Source organism: Chiloscyllium plagiosum, unplaced genomic scaffold, assembly GCF_037043375.1.
Source record: "Chiloscyllium plagiosum isolate Xiang-an unplaced genomic scaffold, Cpla_swu_hap1 HiC_scaffold_26, whole genome shotgun sequence".
NCBI lineage: Eukaryota > Metazoa > Chordata > Chondrichthyes > Orectolobiformes > Hemiscylliidae > Chiloscyllium > Chiloscyllium plagiosum.
The window spans coordinates 13,877,932-13,892,088 of NW_028270164.1; the positions used below are offsets into that span (position 1 = coordinate 13,877,932).

Consider the following 14,157-nt stretch of genomic DNA (forward strand, 5'->3'; position numbering starts at 1 on the left):
GACTATCCCTAATCACCTTATTCACTTCTAGATGATTATGGATCCTAGCTCTTATAACCTTTTCCAACACTGTACCAACAACCGAAGTAAGGCTCACTGGTCTATAATTACCAGGGTGGTCTCTACTCCCTTTTTGCACAATGGACAGCATTTGCTATCCTCCAGTCTTCAAGTACAATTCCTGGAGATAATGGTGACATAAAGATCAAAGCCAAAGGGTCAGCAATCTCCTCCCCAGCTTCCCAGAGAATCCACGGATAAATTCCATCTGGCCCAGGACGCATCTATTCTTACACTTTCCAGAATTGCTAACACCCCCTCCTTGTGAACCTCAATCCCATCCAGTCTAACAGCCTGTATCTCAGTATTCTCCTCAACAACATTGTCTTTATCTAATGTGAATACTGATGAAAAGTAATCATTTAGTGCTTTTCCTCTCTCAACTGACTCCACGCACCAATTTCTCCTACTAGCCTTGATTCACCCTCATCTCGCTCCAGTTGTTCTTTTATTCCTGATATAGCTGTAGATAGCCTAAGGGTTTTCCTTGATCCTATACGTCAACAACTTCTCATGTCCCCACCTGGCTCTTCTTATCTCTGACTTTAGGTATTTCCTAGCTACCCTGACACTCTCAATCGCCCTAACTGAGCCATCACATCTCATCCTAACATATGCCTTCATCTTCGTCTTGACAAGATATTCAACTTTCTTAGTAAACCACGGCTCCTGCGCTCAACAACTTCCTCCCTGCCTGACAGGTACATACTTATCAAAGATCCACAGTAGCTGTTCCTTGAATAAGCTACGCATTTCAATTGTGCCCATCCCTTGAAGTTTCCTTCCCCATCCTATGTATCTTCAATCTTGTCTAATCACATTGTAATTGACTTGCCCCCTGCTATAACTCTGACCCTGTGGTATATACCTCTCCCTAGGACAGGCAAAAACTGAGAGAAGCTTTGTCAATTAATCTACAGGGCACATTGCAAAGGACCAGAAAAAGAGTTATCATTTAAACTGCTGTAAACTGGAGCTAACGTTTCTACACCACGGAACATTCCAGATAGTCCTGGAACTGTGTGACAAATAACTCAGGAGTCAAGGAATATATCACCAAGTGTTATAACGGGGGACATTAACAAACTCTTCCAAAAGCCTTCAAAAAGTTCATGAACTTTGTCATTGGGAGGGAGATGTCTATTACATTGACTCACCGCCAGAATTCTACACCCTGACTAGTGCTCCAATACGATAATCAGAGCTTTAAATAGGGTGGACAGTGAGAGCCTTTTTCCTCGGATGGTGATGGCTAACACGAGGGGACATAGCTTTAAATTGAGGGGTGATAGATTTGCGACAAATATAGAGGTAGTTTCTTCAGTCAGAGAGTAGAAGGGATGTGGAAGGGCCTGCCTGTAACAGTAGTAGACTCGTCGACATTAAGGGCATTTAAATGGGCATTGGACATACACACTGATAATAATGGAACGGTGTAGATTAGATGGGCATCAGATTATTTTCGCAGGTCAGCACAAAATCGAGGACTGAAGAGCACTTAGTGTGCTGTAACGTTCTATATTCTGTGTTCTATTATGTACACACTCTTTCTCTCACACCCATACGCACATCAACTCATTCATGATGTTGTTAGCTTCATGCTCAATCATTCCAACATCATTCCAGCTGGCATTGAATCTTCCAACTTACACTCATCTATATCTCTCCTCCAGTTTTACATTTTTGTAGATGCTATATGAATCCAACTTGCCATATTCAATAACACACTAATGACAAGGTTTTGAAAGAAGTGAATGTACTTCTCAGCTCACTGTGTTTAGAAAGCTGCAAATCCACCTATCATTCTGGAATAATTTGAATTTCTATCACACATCTTATAATTCAAGTTAACTTCAAAGGAATTGAATAATTTAAAAATTTTATCAAATTAAAATTTAAATCTGGTAAAATAATTTTCCCCCCAAAATTACTTTATTTCTAAAAATGTTTCTATCTGCAGCATGGTGCATGTGAATGGCTCATTGTAAATGAACACACATTCAGTTTGGGTCCATTCCATTAAACCCTCAACAGGTTCCTGGTCAATGAGGAATGTAACTGAGAATTCTAGAATCCCTACAGTGCAGAAGGAGGTCATTTGGCCCCTTCTGAAGAACTTCCCACTAGACCCAGAACCCCACTCTGTTCCCATAGCCACACATTTCCCATGGCTAACCCACTGACACTGCACATCCCGAGACACAATGGGCAATTCAGCATGACCATTCCACCTCACCTGCATATTGGTAGACAGTGGGAAAAAAACTTTAGCAACTTGAGGAAACCCACACAGACAGACGAAAAATGAGTAAAATTGACGCAGTCACCCAAGGTTTGAAACGAACCCAGGGAACTGGGGCTGTGAGGCAGCAGTGTTAACCACAGAGCCACTGTGCTGTCCATTTTGAGAAGTTGAGGTGTAAAAAATACGTTTCCACACTTGTTGCATGTTTTGATGTTCATTGTCATTTGGCACTATAAGAAAAATGCAAATATTATCAAGGAGAATGTGTGATAAATACCCATGGATGTACAATGAGAGTAAGTGTTAATAAACAGGATATTGTGGGTGGTGCACTCTGGGTCATTCAAGGCTGTATTGAGAATTTTCAGACCCAGCCCTTTGATCACAATCTCTGGGAAGGAAACCTCCTGGGACAGGCTCATGTCCATGTTGTGGGTGGATCACTGCACCATTCCAGAGCAAATGGGACATCCATCCGAATGGGGGAGGGGATTTGTGGCAGCTCCAGGTCCTGCAATTGTTTGTCTCAGAAGAACGGTCTTTTAAAAACTGCTGAGTGCCCGTCTACCAGGATATGGCTTTGACACTGAACAAGTCACTTTACAGGACCCCTGACAATTAGATCAGATATTCTTCACTTTGTTAATAACTGCTGCCATCACTGTTTCATCACAGAATCATATTTTTCAATCTGGTCTATTTTTCCAACTGATTCTACAGTGTCCATGTCATTCAGGGGCTGGGGGATCTCTGCTCTCTGTTTCTGACCCTCAGACACTGGTGACCTGACAGCAGAGGGGTTTCATCCCCATTGGGATATTAACTCCCAAATGTTTCCAAGTGTTCTCCAGGAGTTTACCCAACGTATTGTTTCTGTTTCCCAGACAGAGCATTGCGATGGTCCTCGTTGGTTCAGTCTCTGGGTAATGACTCCAGTGACTCTCCTTCCATATTAAAGGTTAAGGTGGGGGCACTGCCTTCAGCATTGGGGCTGGGGATGAGCACGGTTGATGAAGCGTGTCAGTCCCTTTGATCTTCTCAAAGGTGAAACCCAGCATGGTTCACCAGACTCACTCATCATCAACCATGTCCTGGTGAATACAAAGCCCCATGTCAGTCGGTTCACCAGAGGGATCCTCACCTTGGAATTGAAGCTCACTCCCAGTTACTCAATCACAGCTCACTTCCCCCTGAATTTTTTCTCTGTTGTTGAGTTCCTTTCTTTGCCTGAAATCGGCCCCATGTCTTGTTTCCTTGGATCTAGTGGAAATGGAGCAGAGGGTGTCCTTCTCCTGCATATCTAGAAGTTCAGATCCTGACACAATAATTATTCAACGCTAACAGGAGGCAGATTCTGCAAACAGACAAAATATTCAAAACAGTTCTTTTTTAGCTGCATGATTAATTTTTGGAAAAGAAATCTATATTTGCCAAAAATTATTGTTGAAATTTGAGAACATGAGAGAATAAGCCAGTAATCATTCACCTGGGATTTCACTATAAATACTAAGCTTGGGTCAACATTACCTCTGCACCTAATGCATTAACTGTCTTGATTTCAGAATTTTCTATTGTTTCAATGAATATGAAGTTAGTTCTTCTGTTGAGTATAACTGATCGAAGAAAAATGTCTTTAGGGTTAAATTCCACTCTCTGGCTCACTGTGGTCTCAGAAGCTGGTTTCCGATATCCTCTTACTCATTTAACGTCTTGTAGACATTGCAGTCCACACTTATTTCAAAGTGAGGAACAGAGCTGAGAGACTGACATCATGAACTTTGTGAATAAATCAATGTAGACTTTTGTTCCATTCCTGGTGAGTGATCATCTGAGTTGTATATTTAGAAACCAATGTTTCTTGAAGTCCAGTGTGTGGTTTATGCAGTGGAAATGTTTAAATTGCTGAAGATGTATAAAGGGATAAAGGCAGAGCTTGTGACACAATGGGTAACATTGTTATTGCCGTGTCAAATGCTGAGAGTTTGATTCTCATTCAGCACTCTTGCAAAGGAATGTGTATTCTCACAAAACCAAACAGGTTCATTATCAACCTGCGAATCCTTCCAACATACCCAGGGTAGGGAGCAGGACTGGGTGAGATTCCAAGTCATGTTTATTCAATGCAGGTTGCCACCCTTCACATTGCAATAACTCAGGCAAGTGATAAGCTGCAGAAAACAGACACAGCATTTGCTTTGTCGGTCCCATGCATACCTGAACAACATTACAAAATGTACTGCCGCTCCCGAACATATTATCATCCCAGGTGGCAGAGTTCCCAAATACTTCAGAGTAGCATTAATTATTAATTAAATAAAAAGGATAAATAATGTTGATTTTAAATCAAAAATAAAGCATCATAATTACCTTAATTTGTCCAAAATTTTCAATGTTCAGTAGCCACTAAAACTAGGGTGGAAATAAGGCCTCAAACAAAACATCTTGAGTTTGCTTTTATTTCTGTTATTTTAGTTTAGAAATCCAGTTCATTAAGTATACATCTGTGAGGCTCAGTCACAAAAGCAGATGGACGTTTTACACTTCTCTTTGCATAAAAAAGCTTTTTTTCCTTTCAGTCTAACTTGAATCAAGTTGTTTACTATCTTTCAATGGAGAAGGTGAGGTCTGCAGATGCTCGAGATCAGAGCTTAAAATGTGTTGCTGGAACAGCGCAGCAGGTCAGGCAGCATCCGGGGAACAGGAGAATCGACGTTTCGGGCATAAGCCCTTCTTCAGGAATCCCCTGAAGAAGGGCTTATGCCCGAAATGTCAATTCTCCTGTTACCTGGATGCTGCCTGACCTGCTGCTCTGTTCCAGCTACTATCTTTCAATCCCATTGGTTTACATGTTACAATGTAACACTGCAATAAAAGTATTGTTCATCATTGCAATCTCTCCACTAGTGATTTTGAAACACTCAAGATTAAAATTCCCATGTTGCATTGACTCTAGGCTACAACGCAATGAATTTTGTTACATGAAACCTTCCTGAAACATGTTGTGGCTCTGACCCACCAACTTCATACAGAATACTTCACAGATAGAAACCTGAAGTGTGCATCCCTCTGTTTTCACAATTCTCTTTCTTTCAAAGCTTCCTTTATCCAATAAGGTCTCTGTTTCCTGGCTTTCATCACCTTTCATCATTCATGTATCTTCCTCCCTTTCTTCTCTCTTCTCCACCTCTTCACTGAGGTTGAAAACCCTTTTTGTCATTTTGCTTGAAAATTCTTCCCCACACAAAGGGCGGTTCTCCCAACAAGCCTGTTAGTCTGCTATTTATTGAAGTAAATTTACCCCGTCATCAACAGGCTGCTCCTCTTCCCCACCGGGACACAATGTGGCAGCAATTTAAATATTTTCTCATTAAGCAACACTCAGCAAAATCAGTAAATAATTCTGTTATTTTTCTCTCCTCACACTGACAACAATGTGTGATTACAAACCATCCTGCCTTTACTGCCCTCAAGATCCTCCACATTGATGTCTCTCTCCCATCGTGAACCATCCCTTGCTGAACTTCAATTCTCTTCTTCTCCCACATCAGGTCTCCCATCATCCTCCTGGGTCACCTGTTGTATCTGCCCCATGAGCCTTGGAAATGTAGCCCCTGAGCCCACCATAAGTCTACACACAGTCCCTTCTCCTCCAGTCACAGTAAGGACCAATCAGCATCTGTGCCCTCCTTCACACTGATCCCCAGCCAACTCCAATCCAGGCCTGTCACTCAGGCTGCTCTCCGGGGGGGGAAACATTTCGATGATGTCACACACGTTGGAGTTAGAGCCCACTGCGGGCAGCACAAACCCAATTTCAAGATTGTCCCAAAGCTCGACCAGTGGGGAAAGAAAATATCCCAACTGTTTCAATCATTCCCTGGGAATTTGGAACAGCCTGACGCTGTGATAAGGGATTAACTTCACCATGAGCTAGATGCAATGTAGCTGATTAAAATGTATTAAGGAGTTTTTTCCAGTCAAATTTCTGAAATATTGTCTCCTCAGTTTCAGATGCTTTATGGACAGAGAAACACATAACGGGAATTTTGGGAAGAGCAATCACAATATCTTGTCACTCCGAAGCGCAGCAGTACCAATCAAACATGAAATATCGGTGTCAAGGATGGACTCGTCAGTGTAAGGTTATAGCAATGACAAATTGGCCAAATGGGAGAATATCAATCACTGATAACCAAACACAAGGAATATTTCTTGTCACAATCACGAACCTTCAATGGGGAGATGCAGGATGGTACAGACAGCTGTGGGATTGAGACTCCTGGCCTTGACCCAATGTTTAATGTAGAGCTGCACATCTCTGATGGTAAATGTTTCAGTGACTTTTTTAAATTACTCTCAGCTGATATATCTGATCAGTGTTTTATCCAGGAAGAAAACTGGCCAAGTATTGAAGGATATTTGATCTTTGATCTCTCAATAATTGTTTCTTCCCCACAGAAGCTACCTCTGCTCCTGGACTTCGATATTTATCCCCACTTACTGTCTCATGTTCTGGGGGCTCAATGACAGTCTCCTGTGAGTCTGCCCAGGGATCTGTCCCCATTCACTACACATGGTCTGAGAAGACCCCATCTCAAGATTCAAAGATCTCTGACACCAATAAACTGGATCTACATTGTCAATCCTTCACACGGCAACATCATCAATATTACTGCACAACCTCAAATACTCAGGGAACAAAACCCAGTGAAATTGTTCATGTCTCAGTCAATAATGTAACAGAGAAGAACTGCAGTTATAAAATAAATGCCAATTGCATCGGTAAGTGTGATGCACATGTTTAACATCTCATTCTGCAAAACTGTAAGTTATAAAATGCACTCCACTTGTTTCATTGTCAGTTCTGATTTAAACCAATACTCTGTACTGCAGTTGGAAAATAAACAGGTACATAAAATATTATCCACAGCATGCATAAACATTTCAAAAACTCCAATAATCCCCACAGATTAAAACAATGTTTAATTGACAGACAAGTTGCATTTTTCTAACAGATGGAATTTTCAATTCTGCACGTGACTGTTGTATCCAGATTTTGGACAGATATTGGGGATAGAGTGGAGATCAGTTGTACAATGAAATATCTGTAAATATTGCCTGCAGCCATTTCCTGATATGATCTGTTTGAGCTGTCAGAGAAGAAGCAAGTCAGCATCAAGTCGAAGTGACACCCGGGAACTGTATTTGGAACTATCAGCAGCAGCTCATGTGGCTGCACTCTCACTTCTGATGGCAGCATGTTGGGGGTTCCAGTTCCCCTTCGGGGTTAAAATTCGGCTGGATCCCACTGCCCAGCAGAGAGAAGTAATGCTGTGCTGTGGCAGGTGAGACAGTATCGATGAGGTGAGAAACTGAGAACCTGTTCCCCCTTTAGGAATGGCACCATATGTAAACTATTTACAGAATAGAGGTTCTCCTGGTGTTCGAGCAAGCATTCATTCCTCAATCAATGTTACTAAAAACAATCAGATTTTTGATAGAATTATTTCAATGCTATTGGCTGCTGCAATTTAAGTTTGAGATATTGTTGCATTCCAACTGTTTGTTTCCATCTCCTCAGATCCTGTGATGTACCAAAACCCATCTGATTCATTAATGTCCTTTAGGGAAGGAAATCTCTAGCCTTTCCAGGTCTGCTCTACATGGGCCTCCAGTTTGTTCCTAACTGCCCTCTTCAAAAGGTTTAGAAAGTCACTCAGTCAGGGGTAATTAGGAATGGGCAACAAAAGCTGGCCATTAAAGATTAAAAGATAATGAATTAACAGGTTAATTGTTGCCAAAGTAATTCATTTAAAACACACCCAAGCCGTGTTGGCTGAGTACTCCTCAGAGATGGGGAACCTCATCTTTCTGCCTCATGGCTACATACGGTTCAGGAGATGGTGGGTATGTGCCTGTGGATAAGTTTCCCATTATTCCTGCAAGCTTACAGGATATAAGTAACCCCTGCCTGTATCAGTAAGTGACAGCTCCATGTGAAACCTGTGGTTTTAAACACGTAGGATATCTGGTGTTAGTTACCAGCCCAAAGCCTTTAACAAATCCAGATGTAACACATCAGCTCTCAGATTCAGGAAATAAAGTAGCCAAGAGCATCTTTGTGTGGAACCACAGTAGATAGGACAGAAAGTAAACAAATATTTTGAACATTTTACTGTGGAAAAAGACAGGAAGGTTGGGGAACTCAGGGAAATAAACTTTGATGTCATGAAAACAGTCCACATTATCGAAGAAGAAGTGCTGAAAGTCTTAAAATATATAACAATGGATTAATTTGTAGGACCCAATCAAATGTCTCCCAGGGCAATGTGGGAAATTAGGGAAGAAATTATGGGGCCCCGAGGTGAGCTATTTGTGTCATCCACAATCACGTGTGAGGTGCCGGATGACTGGAGCTAATGTTGTCCCTTCATTCAGGAAAGGCTGTATGGAGAAGTAAAGGAATTATAGATCTTTGAGTCTGACATCAGTGGTGGGTAAGTTATTGGAGGGGATTTTGAGAATTTACATACATACGGAGAGCCACAAACTGATTAGGGTGTGTGAAATTGTGTATTACAAACTTGACTGATTTTTTTTAGCCAAAAAAATGATGAGGGCAGAGCATAGGTGTTGTTTATATGGATTATAACAAGGTTCCACATTGGACTGATACGTAGAGTTAGGGATGGGATTCAAGGTGAGCTTGCCAATTGAATCAAAATTAGCTTGATGACAGGAGACAGAGGGTGGTGATGGAGGGTCATTTGTTTGGATTGGAGGCCTGTGATCAGTGGTGTTCTGCAGGGATCAGTGTAATTTATACAAATAATTTGAATGAGAAATTAGAAGACATTGTTAGTAAGTTCATGGATGGCACCAAAATTGGTGGTATTGTTGACAGTGATATAGGTTATCTATGATTACAAAGGGATCTTGATCAGTTGAGCCAATGGGCTGGGGATTGGCAGATGGAGTTTAATTTATATCAATGAGAGCTATAGCCTTTTGGTAAAATGAACAAGGACAGGGCTTATACAATTATAAGTTGGGCCCTGGATTGTGCTAGCGAACAGAGAAACTCAGAGGATCTTTGAAATTTGCATCACAGGTAGACAGGGTGGTAAGAAGGTATTTCACATGTTTACCATCGTTGCTCAGATCATTGACTGTCAGAGTTGGAACATCATGTTGCACTTGTACAGAATGATGATGAGGCCACTTTTGGTTTCGTGTGTACAGTTCTAGTCACCCTGCTTTAGGAAGGATATTATTAAACTGAAGAGATTTCAGAAAAGATCTACTAAGATGTTGCTGTGACTGCAGGGTTTGAGTGATAAGGATAGGCTGGGACTTTTTTCACTGGAGCGGAGGAGGTTGGGAGGTGACTTTATCGAGGTTTAGAAAATCATGAGGTGTATAAATTAGATGAATAGCAGAGCAAATGGAGAGTTCTAAGTGAGGGGGCATAAGTGTAATGAAAGAGGAGAAAAATGATAAATGGACCTGAGGTGCAACAACCCACCCACCCCCCCTCCCGAGTGTGGCTCATATGTGGAATGACCTGCCAGAGAATCTGGTAGATGGAGGTACAGTTACAGCATTTAAATGACAGTTGGATAGATACACGAATAGTAAAGGTTTAGAGGGATATGGGCCAAAGGCAGACAAGTGGAACTAGTTTATTTTGGGAAACTTGTTTGATAATTTGAACCAAAGGATCTATTTCCGCACTGACTATCACTCTAACATTTTCAGTAGAATTAGCCCACTTATATGTGTCATTGTTACCAGGGAAGGGACAATAATGCAAAACTCCATGCTAGCAAATAGGCTTTTCCCCAAGTAATGAGGTTCCATTTGTTCATAAAGTTCTCTTGGGTAACAACAAGAGAAAGGGAGATGAATCTGAACATCATTCCCTTGTTTTAACAGGTGAACAATATACTTGTGCTGTTTCGTCAACAACATCACCAGGAACTACACATTCCACAATTACAAGTGGAAATTTCTCGACCAGTCAAAACCAGTCCCCAGGAAAGAATTCCCATGAAAAGTATGATATTATTTGTTTTGATTCCATGTGCGAGATGAACAATTTTTTTTAACAGTTTTAGCCACATAAGTGAAAGGTTTTGTTATTTTGGAAATGAAAATGGTGCTGGGTTTATATTGGGCTCCTGTGTTAGTTCCATATTAAAGGTTCAATTGTTTTTGAAAAGCACAAATTTGTTGGCCCTCAGATGGCATTGCTCAGCTTCATTACTTCACCATTAAACTACATCATGTGTGATGTCCCCTGCTTGCCAAACGTACCTTGCTGCTGTGATCTTGAGTGACGTTTCAGAATAGTGTCATTCCTGCTGGTGAAAAGGAAGGTTTGAAGTGATACCTCTGCACAGGGACAGATAGCTTGCAGCATTAGGCTTTAGCCTGAGTTCATCAGCCTGAGCTGTCGGAAATAAGCTGCAGGAACTGTAAGTGTGATATAAACACTGAGGAAATAATTCTTTGAAGTTACAATGGTGATGAAGAGAAAGTGCCACTTAAGTGTCAGTCAGAAATGGAGAATATTGGAAACGCAGTGTGATTTAGTCCACATTTGGGCAGAAATAGTTCAGTGCAGAATTCTTCACAATTCTAGTCCACATCCGAAGCAACCCCCAGATACTGTCTGATTATACCTTTCCAGCAACTTCTGTTTTTCATTCAGGTCTCCAGCACATGTTATTCATTTGTTTTTAAACAGATAATACCCTGATTCAAAATGCATTGAAAGTTTATAAATTCTATTTGCGGTCATATCTGCATTTTTGCTGCATAAGTTTGTGTAAATGAAGTAGGCGAAAGTGATCATAGGTCAGCTCTTCGGTTGTTATTCAGTTATTGACAAGGCGGAGTTAGATACTGCTGATGCTGGAGATCAGAGTCAAGATTAGAGTGGTGCTGGAAAAGCACAGCAGGTCAGGCAACATCCGAAGTGTAGGAAAATCAATGTTTCGGGCAAACCCTTAATTCCTAATTATTATTTGTGGAAGCATACTCTGTGCAAATTGAATACCATGTTTGCCAATACAACATTTGATACAAGTATTTCACTTCCTGCATTGCTTTTGGATGTCCTGAGATCATGAAAGTCTTTCTTAATGTAGTTCTTGCATCAAATAACCAAGGATCGATTATGAACTAAAACTGTCCCTTTTCTATTCTCAATATCCCAGTCTGGTTTACGTTGTGGTCGGTGTACTGGGGGCCATTCTGGTTGTTTTTGGTGTACTCTACTTTTGTACCTGAGACAAATCAACAAGTGTGAGTTTTTATTTCTCTTCAATTATTCCATTGCATCTCAACAGCTTATAGTTGAAAATAAAGAGAATATCAGGGTTGGATCTTCTAATGGCTAGACATCTGATATTCCAGTACAGTCAGGAGCTGCATGTGGGAACTCTACAGAATCTCCATCCTAGCAGACGCTGAAGGGATTGCCCTGAAAATTGAATGTTCCACTTGGCAATTCCTCAAACCTGGGACCATTCATTTATCATAGAATCTGTACAGTGTGGCAACAGGCCATTCAGCCCAATAAGTCGACACCGACGCTCTGAAGAGTAACCCACCCTGACCCATTATCCTACATTTATCCCTGACCAGTGCATCTAACCTACACACCCCTGAACACTACGGGCAATTTAGCATGGCCAATTCACATGACCTGCACATCTTTGGACTGTGGAGAGAAACCGGAGCACCTGGAGGAAAATTATATCAGATTAGATTACCGACAATACGGAAACAGGCCTTTCGGCCCAAGAAGTCCACACTGACCCTCCAAAGAGTAACCCACCCAGACCCATTCCCCTACACTATGGACAAATTATCATGGCCAATTTCACCTGACCTGCACATCTTTGGACTTTGAGAGGAAACTGGAGCACTCGTAGGAAACCCATATAGACACGGGAAGAATGTGCAAACTCCACACAGACATTCACCTGAAGCTGGAATTGAATCAGGTCCCTGGTGCTATGAGACAGCAGTGCTAACCACTGAGCCACCGTTACGCCCTCTGAAGAAATAATGCTTATTCTCCTTCCTCTACTATTATGTTCCTGCATCATATTAACTTTGTGCCCTTCCCCATGACTTCATGGATACTTTCATAATCAACGAGATTATTAAACATCTCTGGAGCAGGTAGGACATGAACCTGGGTTGCTGGTTTAGGGAGTGGGAACACTACCTCTGTGCTACAAGAATGAGAGATTTCTGATAAAATCATTATTCTGTAAAAGTTTGATGAATAAATGTGTGGTCTAATTTCTGATTCATCTAACCCCATACTTCCTTCATATGTTCCAAACTATATCTTCCTAAGACTCCTTCCACACCTCAGACTCATGATGGGAATAATGGATGTGATGGTGATGTAGTTCAGTATATGATTATGTACACTTCAATACATGTTCAGTTTGAAGATTTTAAACATTTAGTATTCCTGTTAAAGTTGATTGAACAATTGCAATGTAATGTTTCAGGTACATTCTACATCATGTGTAATCAGAGAGTTAAGAGTGTTAATGATGACCAGGTAAGGATAATAAATATTAACTTGCTGAATATTGTTTAGAAATTTGCGGAACATAGGATTCACAGCACAGAAATTAGTTATTTTGTCCATCTATTGCATGCTGGCTCTTATGCCCCACACAAGACTCTCCCAAGCCTCTTCATCTGACCTTTCCAATTCCAGCTTCCAACTCCTGCTTTCTTCACAAGGTGTGGAGATGCCGGTGTTGGGCTGGGCTGAACAAAGTTAAAAATCACATGACACCAGGTTATAGTCCAACAGGTTTATTTGGAGGCACTAACTTTCAAAGTGCTGCTCATTTATCAGACGGTTGTGAAGCAGGACCATAAGACAAATAATTTATAACAAATAATTACAGTGTCATGCAGCTGAAATGATATATTGAACAAACCTAGATTGTTGTTAAGTTTTTCATCTTTTAGAATGGGTTGCAGATTTCAGTACATTAGTATGTAAATCCCAGAACTTCTTTTAAGTCACATTCTGAAGATAACTTAAGGTTCTATTTTGCTCAAAAAAATGTACAATCTGCAGGCAGTCAATGCAGGCAGCTAATCCATGTAATATTTTGTAAATTTAACTTTGGAAATAGAACCAGTCTGACTCAAGACTGGGATACAGGCAGACTCTAAGCTCATACATTTAATGCATTGTCTGAGCTGAGATGTTACCTTTTTTTATAAAACCTTAAGTTATCTTGAGAATGATTTCAAAGAAATTCTGGGCTTTACATATTAATGAAACCTGCAACCCATTCTGAAAGATGAAAGGCATTTAAATACATTAGAACCTCGATTATCCGGATATCAATTATCCAAATTTCGGATTATCCAAACAAGATCTCAAGGTCCTTTAAAAACATTACAGGTAAGTGTATTCAGATTTCCTGTACAAAAGAACATGAGAAAATGTTGGCAAAAACAAAGAAACACAAGCACCTCAACCAACAGCGACTGTTTTTTATTTACCTCAGGGTTAGTTACACAGCCCTTTGCAAAAGTAAGTGCTTTATTCCCATCACTTTGCCAGGTTGATCGTGAGAAAAATGATGGAGAAAGTAAACGCATGAGTGAAGCAGAGATTCTGTCTTTCTATCACGACACTGAGTTCCGAGGACACTGACAAATGCATTTATGATTGGAGAAGCTGTTCGGGACCTTATTTAATGCTGGGATTTCATATATTTATGTGATGATAAGGGTTTAGTTGTTCTCACTTTAACCTGCAAATTGCAGAATGCAAAGATTAGTTTGTTTAAATAGCA

At 40.8% G+C, this 14,157-nt stretch overlaps 1 pseudogene; it reads left to right on the forward strand.

Moving 5' to 3' along the window:
* Positions 1-2,364: 2,364 nt before the first annotated feature.
* LOC122562926 (uncharacterized) lies at positions 2,365-14,015 on the forward strand (annotated as a pseudogene).
* The last annotated feature ends 142 nt before the right edge of the window (positions 14,016-14,157 follow it).